General features: G+C 37.2%; 1 long non-coding RNA gene across 2 annotated transcripts in view; it reads right to left on the bottom strand.

Annotated features, from left to right (window-relative positions):
• Positions 1-17,478, bottom strand: part of LOC134296177 (uncharacterized) — a 28,092-nt gene extending 10,614 nt beyond the window's left edge. Inside the window, exons 1-3 of one of the 2 annotated variants that reach the window (XR_010002760.1) lie at positions 16,925-17,478; positions 14,425-14,516; positions 8,490-8,532 (exon numbers count right to left, since the gene is read on the bottom strand). This is a non-coding gene — a long non-coding RNA (uncharacterized LOC134296177). Of the gene's footprint in view, positions 1-1,609; positions 1,822-8,489; positions 8,533-14,424; positions 14,517-16,924 lie in introns of those variants that run through there. The other variant, XR_010002759.1, reaches the window with a different exon arrangement.
• Positions 17,479-17,709: the final 231 nt, after the last annotated feature.

Raw genomic sequence — 17,709 nt, 5'->3', positions numbered from 1 at the left:
GGTCCCCATGCTTTTGGAGCACTGGTACAAGACTGCTAATGTTCTGTTACGTTTGGGATCTAAAGAAATAAAATGCTACAAAAGCTACAAAAGCTAGTATCTAGATGTCTATATATGAAGTGTTGACTTTACCCTGGAGCCTGACTTTCAGCTGCTGCACCCAAGGAAAGCCATTTTCACAGATAATCACTGTGTTTGAAGTAACATCATAATGTGAAAGCAAAATGTTTGATTCAAAACAACCATTTTGTAGTCATTCAAATAATCTCTTGATGATGAAGTGACTTTTGGAGTAGGAGATCTGTTCATATTCAAGCTCAAAAGGTTCTATGTTCTACAAAAGTCTTTCTGCTACTCCTAGTATCATGAACAGAAGGTAGCAGATTTTTTTGCAGTCTTTTCTGACAAAATCATGATGTAATCAACTGTTGGCAATCAGACAGTTGATGATTGGCCTCTTACTGATCTTGTATAGAACCTGAGACAGTACAATTCCATTTTCAATTGATTGTTAAGAAAGGCACTGAAAAGTCACTTCTGATAGGTGCTGATAAGACCAAGGAGGCGCTAAGGGAAGCATGACAGTTCCCTTCCAAGAGATGAAGGCTAAGCTGTTTACAATGCTGGTAACAGAAAGAGTAAGGACCTCATGACATGAAAGTGGGGAAAAGCAGGAGAAAACAGAGGAAACTGTCTTGTCTCATTCCCTACCATCAAGTCCCATGCCTTTCAGTGTTCAGGGATGGCCACATCCTTTCCCTGGCTCTTCGCAGCTTCTGTCAAAGTATCAAGTCCTTTCCCTGCTTCTACCAAACTTCTCTCCAGCTTCACCCATTGGAAGTCAGGTAGCACCCAATTCCTGAAAGCACAATCTTCCCTCCATTTCTCTGTGCTGCCACAATGGAATTCCATGAGCAACCACCAGAAGTGGCCTTGGATCAAGTTATGACCTCCATGCAACTCCGTTTCAGCAGTTCAGACAAATGGAGAGAAGACAGTGTCTGATGAAGTCAAGGGATAACCTCTAAATAGCTATAACTTTCAAAGATACAAAAATACTTTAGTTCTTAAACTTTATTAATGGGTTCTATTGTTGCCAATGAGATGCTTGCTTAAATATCAGCCAAATCACTACAAAAAGAAGAAATACTTGATTTCTTTAAAAAGAACTAGATGGCACAATTTCACAAGCTTTTTTCTTTTCCTTAAACATTAAAACCTGAAATTTCATGCTTAAAGGAGCTAGGAGAAAAGAACTAATGACTTGTTAAAATAAATATTCATTCGCTTGTTGCTATTGAAAATATGGTGTTTTCATTGTTTCCTTTTGTTTCCTGAAATCTGAATATGTGGCATCAGAAATACTCCTATATACAGATTTTATGCCTCTATGTGCCCCCCCCCCCTTCGGAGCCATTGCAGAAATCAGAACTCTGTACTCTAACCACCTTTTTCTCATGCCATCAACTGTGAAATGGCTGGTGGATAGAGTTGGAGATGGGTGAAAAATTATCTTTAAAGGGCTTATGATACAAGATTGTTGTCATGTATCTGGCTATAATAACATAATCAGATTCTTCTCAGTTGTCTCCTGCTCTCTACTACCTACTTCATGTCAAGGAAGGGACCACTGGTTGATCATGAGTCCTATTGGAGGAGAGGCATTTCATAGTTCAGCCATGATGGAATTTTAAGAAATGTCTCATGAAGAACCTCAGTCATTCTTGAGTTTCACTCCTATCTTTTTTGGATAGCAAGTTGACAGGAATGAAAGAAGCTGAAGATATTCCACAAGGGTTTCACCATTCAAACCTCCATATCTAGATCTGCAGGAGTCTTGTGCTGAATAGTGATATTGTAACCACATGCAGAATGTGCATCCATGAACATCACAATGGTGTTGCATACATCACTCCTCATCTACAACCTACAGATTAAAGGGAATATTCTGCACTGGACACGAAATCTACTGTAGCTACTTGCATAAAGAAACTTATGCATGGACAAGAGCCCAATGATTTCTGGAAACTATATAAGAAGTGAAGAAACAGTCTGTAGGTCAAAGTTTGGGAACACTCTGACCTTCTTAGGTAAATTTTCCAAATTCTACTCTATCTATTCTGAAAACTTCCCTTGCCAACTGTGGAACTCTAGTCAGAGAGCATAGCAGACTGCCTCTCCAAGTTACCAAAGGAGGACTGAGATTGATTTAAAAACCATTATTATTTGTAAAAGGAAATGTATGCCTTCAAAGAGGCTTTTGCAAGGCACCTTGCAGATTACAAATGCAAGCATGAAATTAATGAGATAAAATCAAATCCAAGGCCTCAATTAAATCATGAAAATGTCAGCCTACTTTGCTGTGTGGAATACCATGGTGTGTCTACAAAGGCACATGTTGAGCATTTGAGCCATATAGAAGGATGTTGTGTGTCTAAGCCTGTTTGGCTATCTACAAAAAGTTTACTAACAAACGGAAAACTCTCAAGATGATATATACAGACAGAGTGCAGAGAGGCAGATAGCAGAGGGCAGAGAGCAGAGAGCGAACAGATAACACAAGGAGCTATTTATAACCACCTCTGCTGTCTGATGCAATACACAGTTAACTCTTTACACACTCGCATAGTGGACAGCAGACAGTGCATGATGCAATCTCCAGCTCACATTGCAACACTATAATTCAATTACATTTAAACAACTCTATATACAATCATTCCCACTTCAACAATAGGGTCACCACAAGTCTGAATCTACATGAAGGCACACAACAACAATAGAGCATCAGGGGCAGCCAGAGAATCTATTCTTTCATTGTGCCTTGGTCCAGTGACTCATCAGACCATTTGCTTTGATGTTACAGATGGCATTGCTCTGTAACATCAAAGCCAGCTGGACTTAATCCTTTCCATTACCCCTTTTAGTTGTGTTTGTCTTGGTTGAAGGGCTAGGGTAAAAAATATTCTCAGTTATAAGCCAATATTGTACAGATGTTCCTTCTGCATCTGTTCAAGGTTGGAAAAGAATTACCCTGGTGCTGAACTTCTTTCAAGGTAGGGCTTCAATACAATGTGGGCCAGATTTGAGAGGAAAAGCTGTAGAACCAAAAATGGATTTGCTGGCCTTGTAGAAAGGGATCCACCAACTGCTCCTTCAAGTGTCCACAAAAGTGATTTTTAAATGTGTTCTGCTATCTTTCTTATAGTCCAAGCAATAGTAGACCAATGTGTAAAATACTACTAGGTGTCTGATAAAAGCAATCAAATACTCTTAAAAACTATAAAAAGGATCATGCCACAAACCATTTATACCCAATGGAAGTTTTATCTTATCTGAAAATACTTCAGCCTCTGATTTGAATCTTTGAATTAATAAAAAAACAAATCAGATTGTCAATATGAGCTAAGTAGGATGCACAATAGAGCTGTAAATCATTGACTATTTCCTCATATAAGGATGAAAAAATACACTGTAACAAATTATTCCTATGTGAGTTTTTTAATGTTTAATACCCCTCACCCCACTTTCTGCTCAGAAAATACAGTTTCCTGTACAAGAAACAGTTTTGTTCTGTACATAATCGCTAGTTTTGCACAAAAGCCAGGTTTCTGTGCACACATCCATGCGTTTTTCTCCATGGAAAATTTCATCTGTAATATTTTGGGGCATGTGTGAAATTATCACTGCTGTATTATTATTTTTTTGATGGGGTTTTCCAATATCAGAAAATCTGCTTTTTGACCTGGGAATAAATAATTAGGTCAATTTGTTCCATCCCTACTTTATGAAGCCATGCTGTAGCCTCTAAATCCTGCTGTATTTCCAATTGAGCTTTCTTTGATAAACAGGATTTCACGTTCCCCAGCCTGAAGCTATCTCTACTAATAAGGCTCCATTTCAGAATGAGTAACACAAAATGCCATTTTTGTTATCTTTAATTAAAAAGGGGGTGAGAGTAATATAATACAACCTGACAGATTTCACTACACTTTATCAGTGGGCGGGGGGAAGCGAATCTGTATTCTGTAGAGGGATCAGGCATCTGGCAGTGAAGTTGTTGATGGTAATGTTGTTTAAGGCCCTCTCCCTCCCATCCCCATTTTATTTTCTGTGCACATTTTACAAATTTAGTCTTCTAGTTTTAAAAGGTGTCAAAAAACAGGATAAGAATTTCTTTTCCCCCTCAAGAAAACAAAAACAAGGAGATTGATTTGTTCCATTCTCTCTCATCAGTCTTGTTTGGGGAGAAATGCTAATGAGGCGCTTTAGTAAATTACCGGAGAAAGAGAAAAAAACATTTGGTAATTTACAGAAATGCAAAAATATTCCTATTAAACAATGATCAGCACTGGATAAAAGGAAATGTCTTGCATACTTAAATGGCTGACATGAAGCAATCAAAACTCATACCACATATAGATCACCTTTTAAAAAAAACCATTTACTAGCAAATGTGCATAGCAATTTTTATTTAAACTTTGTCCCTGCCACATCTAGGAGGAGGAAAGACCTAGGCAATAAGGATGAGCATCAATGTCAGGTGAAGCTTCATATCTGAGCCCTATGCCAGCTTCTATAGATACATCTATTAATTCTGCTGTTGCCTTTCTCTGACAGAGTGTGACTTGGTCACACAAAACTTATGGTGGATCATGACCAGAGAAGGAGTATCAAGATAGTAAAAATTTTGGAAGTTATTCCTATGAGGAACATTTGCAATAATGCCTAGACTTGAATGATTAAAGTTGGATTTTATTGCAAATTGTGTGGTGCCAATCTGTTCATTCCTGAAAAGAGCTCCTGACTGTTTCATACACAGATTTCTTTGTAGATTTCTGAAGAAGGGTGAAGGAACATTTTTTTTTAAAAAAAAAAGGAAGACAAAGAGAGAAATGAACACTCCAGCACTTTGAATGGTGTTAAATTTTTAAATTGGTTGAGATGTCTCTGAATAATGCTTCAGATTGTGCTAAGAGCTTTATCATTTACAGCCCAGATTTCTTTCCATTTATGATTTCAGAGGGTTCTATACTTAGTTTTTATTCCACAGAGGAGTTTTATGAACATCACTAAATGCTATTTTTGCAACATGTATAATACACAATGTTCTCAGTTCACAGCTCTGAATGGGAGTTTTGTCTCATTGTCCTCTTTACGTTCCTCTAAGAATGAAACAGGAGCCCCTGGTGGTGCAGCGGATTAAACCGCTGAGCTGATGAACTTGCTGACCAAAATGTCGGCAGTTCAAATCAAGGGAGCAGGGTGAGCTCCCGCTGTTAGCCCCAGCTTCTGCCAACCTAGCAGTTAAAAGAACAGCAAATGTGAGTATTTATTTATTTATTTGTTTACCCTATTTATACCCCGCCTTTCTCTACCCCAAAGGGGACTCAAGGTGGCTTACATATTGCAATTATTCAATGCCTTCAACACATACAAAACATAAGCTAAAAATAAATTGAATTAAAATTAATACATATTAAACATTTAAGAACATCACATTCAATATTAAAATCACGCCATCCAAAAATTGTAATCTAAGGCCATTCCATAGTCATTGCACATATTCCAAATAGATTATTTCACTATGCAATTAATAGAAAATAGAGCAATAAGTATCACTACAGTGGGAAGGTAATGGTGCTCTTGCAGTCATGCCGGCCACATGACCTTGGAGGCATCTACAGGCAATGCCGGCTCTTCGGCTTAGAAATGGAGGTGAGCACCAAACCCCAGAGTCAGGCACGACTAGATTTAATGTCAGGGGAAAACCTTTACCTTTACCTGAGAATGAATCAAGAGAAATGGAAAGATCTAAGGACTCTATCATTGGTTTTATTAATATGTTCCTTAGCAAACAGATAAGATTTCATGAAGAATGGCACTAAGTCAATAGTGGAAAGAAATTAACATAGGACTACTTGGTAATTTGAGGATTTAAAGCAAATCCCATCATACTTAAACTTCTCCAGGCCTCAGTCTATGCTTCTTATTACCAAGCAGTGAATGTCCTGTACAAGTTCAACCATTATTAATAAAGTACCCTAAATTCCTATATTGAAATATGTGGAGAGCAATGTTCCACCACACATATATTGTTCTGTGTGCCTTAGGCTCCCCGAACAATTCTAAATACAAAGTAGGACAATGCTGTATCCATTTTCATGGTTACTATCATAAACCTATAAACCAGAAACTAAAGATTTTACAATTGCATCAGAAAAGCATACACACAATTATTTCAATTATCTGTTGATCTAATTTGAGACCAAAGTGTTTAGTCATTCATTTAGTCATCCAGAAATTTTCCTAGCACCAACATAGAAGATTCCACTGACAATTTTTGCAGCTTCTGGAACTGTCCAAGTAAAAGGGATGTTTTGACATAAAGACACATCACATGTCATAATTTATCAGCTGAAAACTGCTTCAAGTTAAATATGTTGGGTGTTAGAAGTCATCTATGCACACAGACTATTATCTGAATTTGTACCAGGTCTTATTCTCTGGGGGCAAAAAGTACATGGGCTCTTTTTGCACAGAAAACAGCATTTTCTACATGGAAACAAGTTTCTTTCACAGTAAAAAGGTGACATTTCAGATCTATCCAAAATGCTCCAAAAACATTACTCACATTACTTTTCTGTGATGAAAACTTGTTTTTCACATTTTCTACAGGTACAAAAATATGTATTTGGTTTGGCACAGAAATAGTTTCTGGACTGAAAAAAAGTCTTCAAAAACTGCACCATTTTCAATAACTTTTTTGCAACAAGGGGAATAAGGTAAAATTATGCATTCTTGAATGAAGGAATGACATCTATGAATATTTACACACAGGTAGGAAAGCTCTTTTTAGACATTCACTACATGACTTGTAAGGCATAGATATGGCCATGGTCTGTTATATTATTCCCCACCAGTATCATAACTGGGCCTTAGAATTTGTCTAATGAATCTCTTTAAGAGAAAAAGTGGTATATAAATTAATTATCTCCATCATCATTATTTGCCTTGGAACACAGTGCTGACCAGAGATGCCAGATCCAATGGATGCCTGAGCAACTCAGCAGCTCAAGAGTTCAGGACACTGAGCTCATCTCAGGAATATCAGTCTTCAGAGTCACTCCACTGTTCCCATCTGTGTACTAGGGAGAGGCCACATATTTTAATTTATCAAAATGATATTGCAGCAACAAAGAGAGTTTACATTTGCATTTCTGCAACTAAGGAAACGTGGCCCACAGACCTTCTCTGTTTGAACATCTGGCACCAGTGTAATTATTTTTAATGAAAACAGGCTTTGTGTAATTGGTCTATATTTAGTAATTTTGAATATGAGCATTTCATTAACAGATGTGCAGAAGTGATCTTGGCCTTTCTCTGTTCTCTTTTATACTCTGGCTTCTCTCACTATTTCTTCATAGTAAGCTAGCATATGTTTCTTTTTTAAAAAAATCAGGCTAAAATGAATATTTCATGAATTTGCATTGATGATGCACATGGAAAGTATAGAATAGTTTCCATTTTGTTGTTGTTGTTGTTGTGTCTTTAAGTCATTTCCAACTATGGTGGTCCTAAGATGAACCTATCAGAGTTTTCTGGGGCAAACAGTGTGTGACTCACCCAAGGTCATCTGGTAGGTTTCCATGTCCAAGCAAGAAATCAAACCTTGGGCTCCAGGGTTGTATTTCAAAGTTCAAACCACTACACTATGCTATCTCCCACTTAGCAAAGCATAAATCCCTTGATCAAATGATTTTTGTACTGTTGCTACTTACATATACAGCATTTAAATGGACTGTGGACAATGGATTTTTGGAAGCTTTATTTCAACATTACTCAGAGCAGCACCTTAAAAAAATAATTATTATTCTCATTTTATAGAGGATGATTTGAAAAGCAGTGACAGGCCCAAGGCCACGGTATATCTATCTGGTAGAGGTTAGATTGAAGCCACGTATATAATTCTCTTCTAAAAGGGAAATAAAGATCAATGAAGAGAAAAGAACAGTTGGAAGTTTACAATTTCTTTTCCACTTCCTCATTGCTACTGGGTGATGGGACCCAAAACATAAATTCTATTAACTTTCTTGGACCAGCTTACTGTTCATTTTGAATTCACATATTGACTGGAATCCTGTTGGTATCATACACATGCAGTTCTGCATGTTTGACCATTGGCTAATGGAAATATTCAGATTCTGTAAGTGGGATTCAAATGTTACCATTTCACATGAGTGTACCTCCTACTACCAGTCCCAACTAGAGTGAAACCGTTGAATCAGTTGTATTTACTGATGTGTTGGCATCGCATCAGCAATGATGGAATAGAAAGGAGGTTGGAGTAAACTGAAAAGCAATGGACTCTGGGACTAACCAACAGGTTCCCACTTATACAGTTGTACATTCTTCGGTGCTGTGCAACTATTTGCTAGTGTGTTCAAAATGTAGCATAGTAAATCTATGTAATTATATGAAAGTAGACTTACATTTTGCAATCTTGTTCATTTCACTCAGATGTAAGGATCCACACTAAAAGAAACCATAGTATGATGTTTTAGTTTGTAACCCACTAGCACCCAGTAAGCTTGTAATGTGTGATAGTGGCAGACCCTGAAGAACTGAAGTTTTACAGTCAAATTAAATACAGAATGGAAGTCACAAGAATTTGCATTTATATCTAGATCTTTTCTCCAACATAAGGTTTTATATGCATCTTTCTCAAATCTAAACGGTTACATTTCTGCAATGTTAGCACATAGTTTTTGAGTCAAAGGTGCATCATAAAATGCAGGGAACTATGTGATGCAGTGGAGAGCTGTGATTCAGTTTCCATATTTATCCAGAAAATATAAGTAGGCTCAGCCTACTTAAGAATGTGGACCACATGAAATTCTTCAGCCTTCCAAAGAGTAATGAAGTCAGTAGACAGGGCAGTTAGAACTATATAGTTACTGTTGTTTTTTTTCAATAAAACTCCCACTAAGACAGTAATTTTTTCAACAACTGAAACCATCCAGTTTAAATCTGAGATGTCGATAGAAGTGTCATGGAAATAAGATACTTGGAACTCTATGATTCAAGTTCTATAGTGGGAAATAAACAACGTAGATGTTCTTTTCTATTCTTTTGGATGGCCCGCCACATACCAAGTTTCTTCATTGGCTCCTCAGTGCCATTTATTCCAACCTCCTTTCTGTTCCATCATTGCTGAATGGAAATGTCGAAGCACTGCATGTAAACTCAGGACTCATACATCACAATTAGATCAGTACCCAGAACAGTACTTGAAGACTAAGAATAGATGAATATGACAATTCTGATTTTTCCCAATGTCACCTTCTTCCAATGTTACATTTGGTTGTTTGCTGTTGTTGCTAAGGTTTGCATGAAAATGTATATAGGTTGCTGCATGCCTTCCTCCTAACACATTCTCTGGTCTGCATGTGTTTACAGGTACATAGGTGCCAGGTTCAAATCCCGGGAGCGGAATGAGCACCCGCTGTTAGCCCCAGCTCCTGCCAACCTAGCAGTTCGAAAACATGCAAATGTGAGTAGATCAATAGGTACTGCTCCGGTGGGAAGGTAACGGCGTGCCATGCAGTCATGCTAACCACATGACATTGGAGGTGTCTATGGACAAAGCCGGCTCTTCAGCCTAGAAATGGAGATGAGCACCAACCCCCAGAGTCGGTCACGACTGGACTTAATGCCAGGGGAAACCTTTACCTTTACCTTTATATGTCTGCATGAAATTTTACCTAATATGATGCATTTTATGGAACATTATTTTCATTAATGAATGCAGCTTTGTGTCCACTTCAATACTTTTTGTATACATTTTTTTTAAAAAAATTGAGAAATCAAACACTAAATCTGGAGAGGTATGAAATTTTGTGAAACACTAAATTTTGGTTTGCAAGGGGCAAGCAAAGGAACTGGCAAATTCACATTAAATTCACATTAAAATAAAACTGAATGCATTTTCTCTCTACTTTAGGATGCCTAAAGGATTTCACTACAGACATATTTTTCCCGTATGGTCCTCAGGATGATCTTTATCAGTTTGGTGGGCTGGGCATACATTGTTTCTATTTCTGTTTTCCTCCTTCAATTGCAAAAAAACTGCTCCAGAAGGAACCTCCTTAAATTTTACAGTTCTTATGATATAGTCATTTCATTTACATATCACAAAAAGTAAAGCAATATAATGTATCCTGTTCTAAGGATCTGGCTAAAAAATGCTGCTGAGAAGGTAAAAGAAGGAAAATACTTAGAGCGGATTAAAAAAAATCATTTTATAACCAAATGGCAGAAATGGGTGAGAAAAGAGGAGATAGCATCACTGAAATAATTAGACTTTGGTTGAAGAAGATAATGACACTGTGGGAAATAATGGCATCTACCAGAGTGGAAAAGAGAAGAGGGAAGGAGAGGGAGAGAAGAAGAGCAATATTTTGCTGAGGGTTAGTGGGGTATTTATGCAAAATGAGGACTACCCCATATATATAAGAATTCTGATAACTCAAATGAAAAATTTCATCAGTCCCCAAATTTCTAGCATTGTATCAAGAACTCATATTTTCTGGGTATTGTTTGTCCCCTTCTTTTATTATAGCACAAGTTTTACTGTCACTCCCATTCTCACCTATAGCGTCTCTTTTAGATTTTGTATTATTGTGTTGAGAGGTTGCTTTTGAACAGATGTCTAAGCTATCTTCTCCAACTCCCCAAAGATTTAGTTTAAAGTCCTCTTGATATGTTTTGACGTTTTTGCCAAATACATTCTTGTTGGTCTTCATGAAGTGTAGCCCATCTTTAGCCAGTAATCCTTCATCTAAGAAGTGAAGATGATCTCAGAAGATGAAACTCTCCTGTTAACAGCTAGTTGTTTACTTGCAGAATCTTCTTGTCCCTGTGTGACCCCTATATCTTTTACTGGGAGAATTGGCAAGAATACTGTCTGTGTTTCTAAAGTCTTCACTTTGATGCCCAGAGCTCCATAGTCTAAGGTGATTTGCTCAAAAGTGTCTTTGGAGCCCACATGAATCAAAAGAAAGGTGGCCACCACTCTGTATTCTTGTTGAGCTTCAGTGACTTATCAGTGTTATGAATACTCATGCCAGGTAGACAGTACACGTCATAATTCATCCTATCCAGCCAGCACACAGTTCCCTCCATACCTCAGAGCAATGAATCCCTTAACATCGACACTTTTCTTTTCTTTTTGATGCATTTTGAAGTTAGGTTGGCTCAGTCCTTGTTATATTGAGTCTCTTGTAGCTGATCTTCCTGTTTTTGCCTCTTCACCACTATTATCCACAGAAAAAGGTAGTCTGCTTCTGATGGCGAATGTCTTCCAGAGAGATCCATCTGTCTCACAGCCTTTTTTTTCATTGTCACTTTCTTCCTGTTGGTTCTGTAAGATCAACCCTCCTTCTGTACTGCTCAGGAAGTTCTTATGTTCTCTGATGTATTGAGGAGTCTCTACACATAGCAGCAGTATGCTGACCTTTCCTTCCAAGAGAACTACCAGTTTGGCCTAATTGAAAGTGCAGTCAGAGAGGTTTTCCAGCACAGACAGATATTGCACACTCATTGAAGCAATCATTTCTTCTAGTCAGCTTCATCTTCACACAGCTTAATATTGTCGAAAGGGAATTGAATTCACAATGCCACTGTTGATGTACATGTACATTTTGGATGTACACTGCACATTTTGTGTACATTTGGTGTCTTGATTTAGTGGTGCAATATTGTTATTGTGAATTAAAGAATCTGTTGTATTGAGAAAGGCATTTCTAACTGGCAGCCTGCTGATGAAATGGGAGTCCTGAGCCGTTTGTTCTTAAACTCTTTATAGTCTTTTCCTGATAGCCAAGTCATCCTCGAACATAGAAACTGAGCATAAGCAAAGCTATCTTTCCAGTTAGTGAAGCAGATGGAAGCCATAGATTGTAGGGGTATGCAATTTGGCTAAACCCCATCCCATTTTTTTGTCCGGATTTCGGTGGCTCCCAGATCCATTTTTTGGGAGCCCCTCAAATTAGGGCAGAAAAAAATCAGTTTTTTATCTGGCAGCCAAAAGATCCATTTTTACTCCAGGAACATCTAGGCCATTGGCGGTAATAGGGGAACTTCTGAGGCTCTCCTTTCTGTCATTTTTTTAAGGTCATGAGTCGTAAGAAACCACTTTTTCTGGGATCGTTTTTCCTCATATCCTTCAATTACACCTGGGTTAAGACATCAGACTTAAGAAAAGACCCTTTCTGGGATCCTTTTCCCTTATATTCTTCAATAAGACCTGGATGTAAGGTATCACTTAAGAAACCATCTTTTCTGGCAATATTTTCCCTAATATCCTTCAATAGCACCTTGGTTTAAGGTATAAGACTCAAGAAATCACCCTTTCTGGAATCCAGTCTCCTGATATTCCCCAATAAGACCTGGGTTTAAGGTATCAGACTTAAGAAACCACCTTTTCTGGCATTATTTTCCCTAATATCCTTCAATAAGACCTGGGTATAGGCATCAGACTTAAGAAACCACCTTTTCTGGCATTGTTTCTCCTCAACATTCTTTCAGTGAAGCTAAGGAACCTTTTTGAAAACTTATTTCAGTGGGAGCCACACCACCTGAAGGAGCATTAGCCATTATTTTAAAAAGATATAAATTACCTCCTCATTTTATGGAGATTTTAGAACTGGCAAGACATTGTCTATTGTGATTGGGGGAAAAATGACAGCAGTGCCCATGCCATTACAACTGGCCAAAAGAGCTGAAAGAGCCAAATGAGCTGAAGCCCATTTTGAGAAATAGATCTGTGCATAGCCCTAGTAGATTGCACATCCATGGAACTAGCTATCCAAACAGGCCATCAACAACATATATGGCATAAACTACTTGTCTCAGTTTCCCTAATCAGGAAAAGAGAGGTCACCATGTGCTGAGGTATAACCTTCATTCCTAAGTGGGTGGCTACCAAATGCAAAACCCTTTTAACTACAGAGTCTTTTTATATGTGGTAGCCTAATTCTTAAGTCTGACCCTTAACTAAAATTTGTCTGTGCTAACTTTGATCACACTCAAGCAAGAAAATGAAGGATATTTTGATCAAAATATCAACTCACAAGCAGTGCTGAAAATGTGGCTTGTGTATTGGATAGAATTCAACCATATTCAAATGATATTGGTTTTTATGTGTGTTTTTACGATCATTTGTTTTACTATATTTTGTATTATATGTGGCATTAATCTTGCCATTATGTAAGACCGCTCTGGGTCCCCCTGGGGGAGAAGAGCGGTATATAAATTAAATAAATAAATAAATAAATAAATAAAATAAAGTTACAGTTGCCAGTGTCATAATCTCCTTATGGAAAAAAATTCTGCATGATATGTCAGATCTATTTTGTTAGATTTGTGCGTACAACGTGATATAAACCCCCCCCCAAAAAAAAAACAAGGCAAAAACTTTACAATCAAAACACTCACCTATGACTTCATTAAAGTTCAGTAAGCCTCGTAAGTCTCCCAAAGTCAGTTTCATTTTCAGTGCAAGCAAACTGTATCAATGATGTGAAGCCAAAGAGGCAATTCCTCATTACATTAAGGAGAGCCAATTTACCTGTTCACATTGTGGGAGTTCTATTGTATGTTGTGTGTCATATAGCGATCTTCAAGGAGATAGCAGTTGTGGCTTTTTTTAAAAAAAAAGGTTTTGTCAAAACTTTAAAAATTTCCCAAAATTCAGTAGGTGTGCAAATCTTTCTGAAACTTGGGGGGGGGGGGGGGAGTATGCCCTGCATATCTTGTTTCATAGTAGACAAAACCAAAGAGATAGCTCTTGTAGGTTTTAAGTTGTTTGTAAAAACTTAAGAAATTCCTCCAAAATCAGTGGATGAGTGCAACATTCTGAAACTTGGGGGCTAACAGTGGTAAATGTGTACTACAGTTGTAGCAGGCTTCATCCTGATAGCTCTAACAGCGAGGGAGAAAGGAGCCCCTGAAGTAATTCCCCAATGGCGTCATTATTACTTGACGAAAAAGTAAGCAGGTTCCAAACTGTGGTAACCAGACAATAAACTCCCACAAAAGTGTATGAAAGAATGCCATTAATAGTCATCAATTCTTTGTGTTTTATGTAATCATCATCCAGGCCCACACTGGTTCCAGGAGTTTCTATGTAATCACCTCTACAGCAAAAACACACACGCTTTTTCAATACCAGTTTGAAACTGCATTAAATCGTTAGTGTAGATGGGTGCCCAGTTTCTCCCCCATTATCCTCCTTTATTCCCAGATTATTCCAAATGCTGCAAACTGAGTGCAAAGTGCAAAAATATTCTGTATCTATTCATTTAATCTAGGGAAGAAGAAGAAATATGGGAAACGAATTCTAGTTTGTGTATTCTCCTTCATTACCTTTTGCCAACAAGATGTTATTTGGTCATATGTATCCTTTTCATCTGTGAAATGGTCTCTTTTCCTGTGAGGAAAGGTGATGGCCTTCAGAACTGTTTAACACAGAAAAAAAGATAAGTAAAGGGAGAGACTATTCATGCTGTAGAGGAAGTGAATACAGACTTTTTTTTTTTGCTTCCTTTACAATACATTGAAACTGAAAGGTGGAAGACTGAAAGGTGGCCATAAAAAAAGGAAATGTTTCTTCAAATAATGCCTAATTATTGAATTTATTGCCATAAGATATAATGGTTTAAAAGGGGGACTGAATCAATTTATACTTTCCCTTTACTTAATAAGATCAAGGTAACTAAAGATGACAAGTTAAAACAATAGCATAATCATCCTTTTTAAAAATGCTATAGCTGTATTCCCTTAAAAGCAGCTATAAACTACAGAGAGATCAGAGAGAGAGATAAAGAGATAAAAAGTTCAAAAAGTTATCAAAACTAATTTAATCAAAGAGCTTTTACAATGCAAAACACCTCAAAAGGGAATAATCATTTACGGCCCAAAAGCCTTCCTCCAAAGCAAAATGAAATAAAATAAAGATTAATCTTTCAATATACTATGGAAGGCTATAATGGAGAAGTCTGCACAAGGTTCCAGAAAGAGATGCAGCCACTGAAAAGAGCATCTCCTTGGTCTCATGTTGACATATGGACACTTCGATAAGGAGGAAAGTCTATGACAATAATTACAATATACAGGAAAGTGTATGGGAAAATGTGACCTTCTACATATTCTGGAGAGGAGTTTTCAAGCTTATCTTCTGAACCAGCAAGAGGAAGACAGTGTATTTCTTTCAACAAAGGATTCACTGGTTTCAGGATGAATGTTGTAATATGAAGGTATTTCAAGCATAGATGTGAACAGGAGGCAGCTGAACTGAATTTAAGCAACTGAACAGAAACAATAGCTCCCTGGAACACTACAAATATTAATATCCTTGTTTGTACTGCAGTTATTATTATAATAGTATAATGTTTATAATGTTTATTTATACCTCTTTTTTTTCTCTACACAAGGAGACTCAAAGACTCATAAGTATTTGTAATTTGATTGGACAAAAGCTACTGGAATGGCTGGTATGCTTACAACAGTGGGCCACAATGCAACTTAAGAGAGAAACATGAGGGGTGGATCAGACGTAATGTATATGTATAGCCCCCGGCAATATTATTATGGCCTCTATTCAAGGTGGCCATCAAAATAACCCCCTATGCATAGTGTTGTTACTGTGAACCCCTTTCAATGCCTTACAACCATTATATCTTTATTTTTTTAAAAAGAAATTATTATATTGTATTATGTTAGATTGAATTAAATAAATACATAAATTGAAAAATATTTTAAAAGAAACAGGTTGATTGGTTGTGTTGTCGAAGGCTTTCATGGCCGGGATCACAGGGTTGTTGTATGTTTTCCAGGCTGTATGGCCATGTTCCAGAAGTATTCTCCCCTGACATTTTGCCCACATCTATGGCATGCATCCTCAGAGGTTGTGAGGTATGTCTTCTACTTGCTCAAGATGCTTTAGCTTAATACTCTGCATTGAACAGAGGGATTGGATTCAATGGCCCACAAGTGCCCTTCCAACACTGTGACATGACTTTTTTAAAAAGATTAGTACAACTAAAATAGTTCACACTACTTGTGCTATAAAAGAGTTGGTTTGCTCTGCTTCAGGTCTCTTAACAGAGAGACGGGCACAATCCTTTCTAATGCCTGTTTTGTTCTGGTTTTTTTCCCACTGCAAATCTATTTGTCAAGGTTATTTTTAAATGGATGAGATTCAAAGTGGCCCATTATTGTAGAAGCTTAACAATCACATGCAAGGTGAACCATAGAAATTTGCTTCTCCTCCTGTTTTGTTTTTCTATTTCTTTATTTATTGAAAAAAACTGTTCCAGTGAATGAACATTTAGTTTTGCAACTAGATGGCCTCCTTTTTTTTTAACCTTCCTTTCACCACTTTGAAAAATAGTAGTCATTGCTCCTCCACCAAAGGACTAAAGAGATCAAATAATTAACCCGATGCCTGGCCAACAGGAACACAATGCACAAGTGCCAGATGTTATGTAAGCTGAAAGACTAAATGGACCAAGAAGCACATTTTGATGGCAATTTGAGAGAGCTGCTAAATGATGAGAAATATGACATCCTCTGTGCACTTCATGGAGAACAAAACCCATTAAACTGACTTTAAAGCCATTTGGGAGCCATTTCTAAGTCTTGCTAGTAAGTACCCATCAACTCATTAACCTCTGACCCAGATGGATAATGGAGACATCGCTAAAACATAACTGTTCAGGGGTTTTGTATGTGTTCGCAATCTGTCTGAAACTCTGCTTTATTATAGCAATATTATAGGAAGTGTGCATATAAATAGAGGAAAAGTGTACATCATTGGCATGCATCCTATTAGGTATTTGTATATGTGTGTGTACCTTCAACTTACTTGTTGATTTATGATGTCATCCATTAATTCATAGGATTATTTTAGACAAGGAATATTCAGAGGGTTTTTTTGCCATTTTCTTCCTCTGAAATATGCCAACAGCACCTGGCATTCATTGGTGGTCTCCCATCTAAGCACTACCTAGGGCTGATCCTGCTTGGTTTCTGAGATTAGAAGGAATATTGTGCCTTTAGGGTATTTACATTGTTTAAAACTGATTTTTGATCACATAAAGGTATATTATGATGTTGCACAATTTTCATATGATCAAAAGGCATAACTATGACTTCAGGATCATTACACAAATGAAGTCACTAGTATAGCCATTTTGCCATTAGCCCCATTGCATGATGCCTAGTAGTGTGCAATTGGATCCACTGTAAATTGGTAGTTTACCATGAGACTTGTTTCACTATGTGAACTCCCATTGCACAACAAGGCATGACATAGGATACCCGGCAGGACATATTAATATGCAACTTTTCACATTTCAGGACTTTTTTATGGCTAAACATTAATTTGCATCAAAAACTTGGGTTTTCCAAACAAAATAAAATTTTCTGTGAAGGAAATGTTACATTCTGCACAAAATACATTGTTTTAATTACAACATGTTGTACAAAATCACCCACACATTTTGTTTGCAATAGACCAAAAAATGTGAACAAAGTATCACTGTAGTTAATATTTAAAACATCAACCATTCTAGTGGCTGTCATATTATATCAAAAATAATTTTTGTTAAAGAAGTGAAAAAATGTAGAATTTTTCAGGTGTTTGCTTTG

The sequence above is a fragment of the Anolis carolinensis genome, chromosome 1 (assembly GCF_035594765.1).
Source record: "Anolis carolinensis isolate JA03-04 chromosome 1, rAnoCar3.1.pri, whole genome shotgun sequence".
Lineage (NCBI taxonomy): Eukaryota > Metazoa > Chordata > Lepidosauria > Squamata > Dactyloidae > Anolis > Anolis carolinensis.
This window is presented reverse-complemented; position numbering and strand designations above follow the sequence as displayed.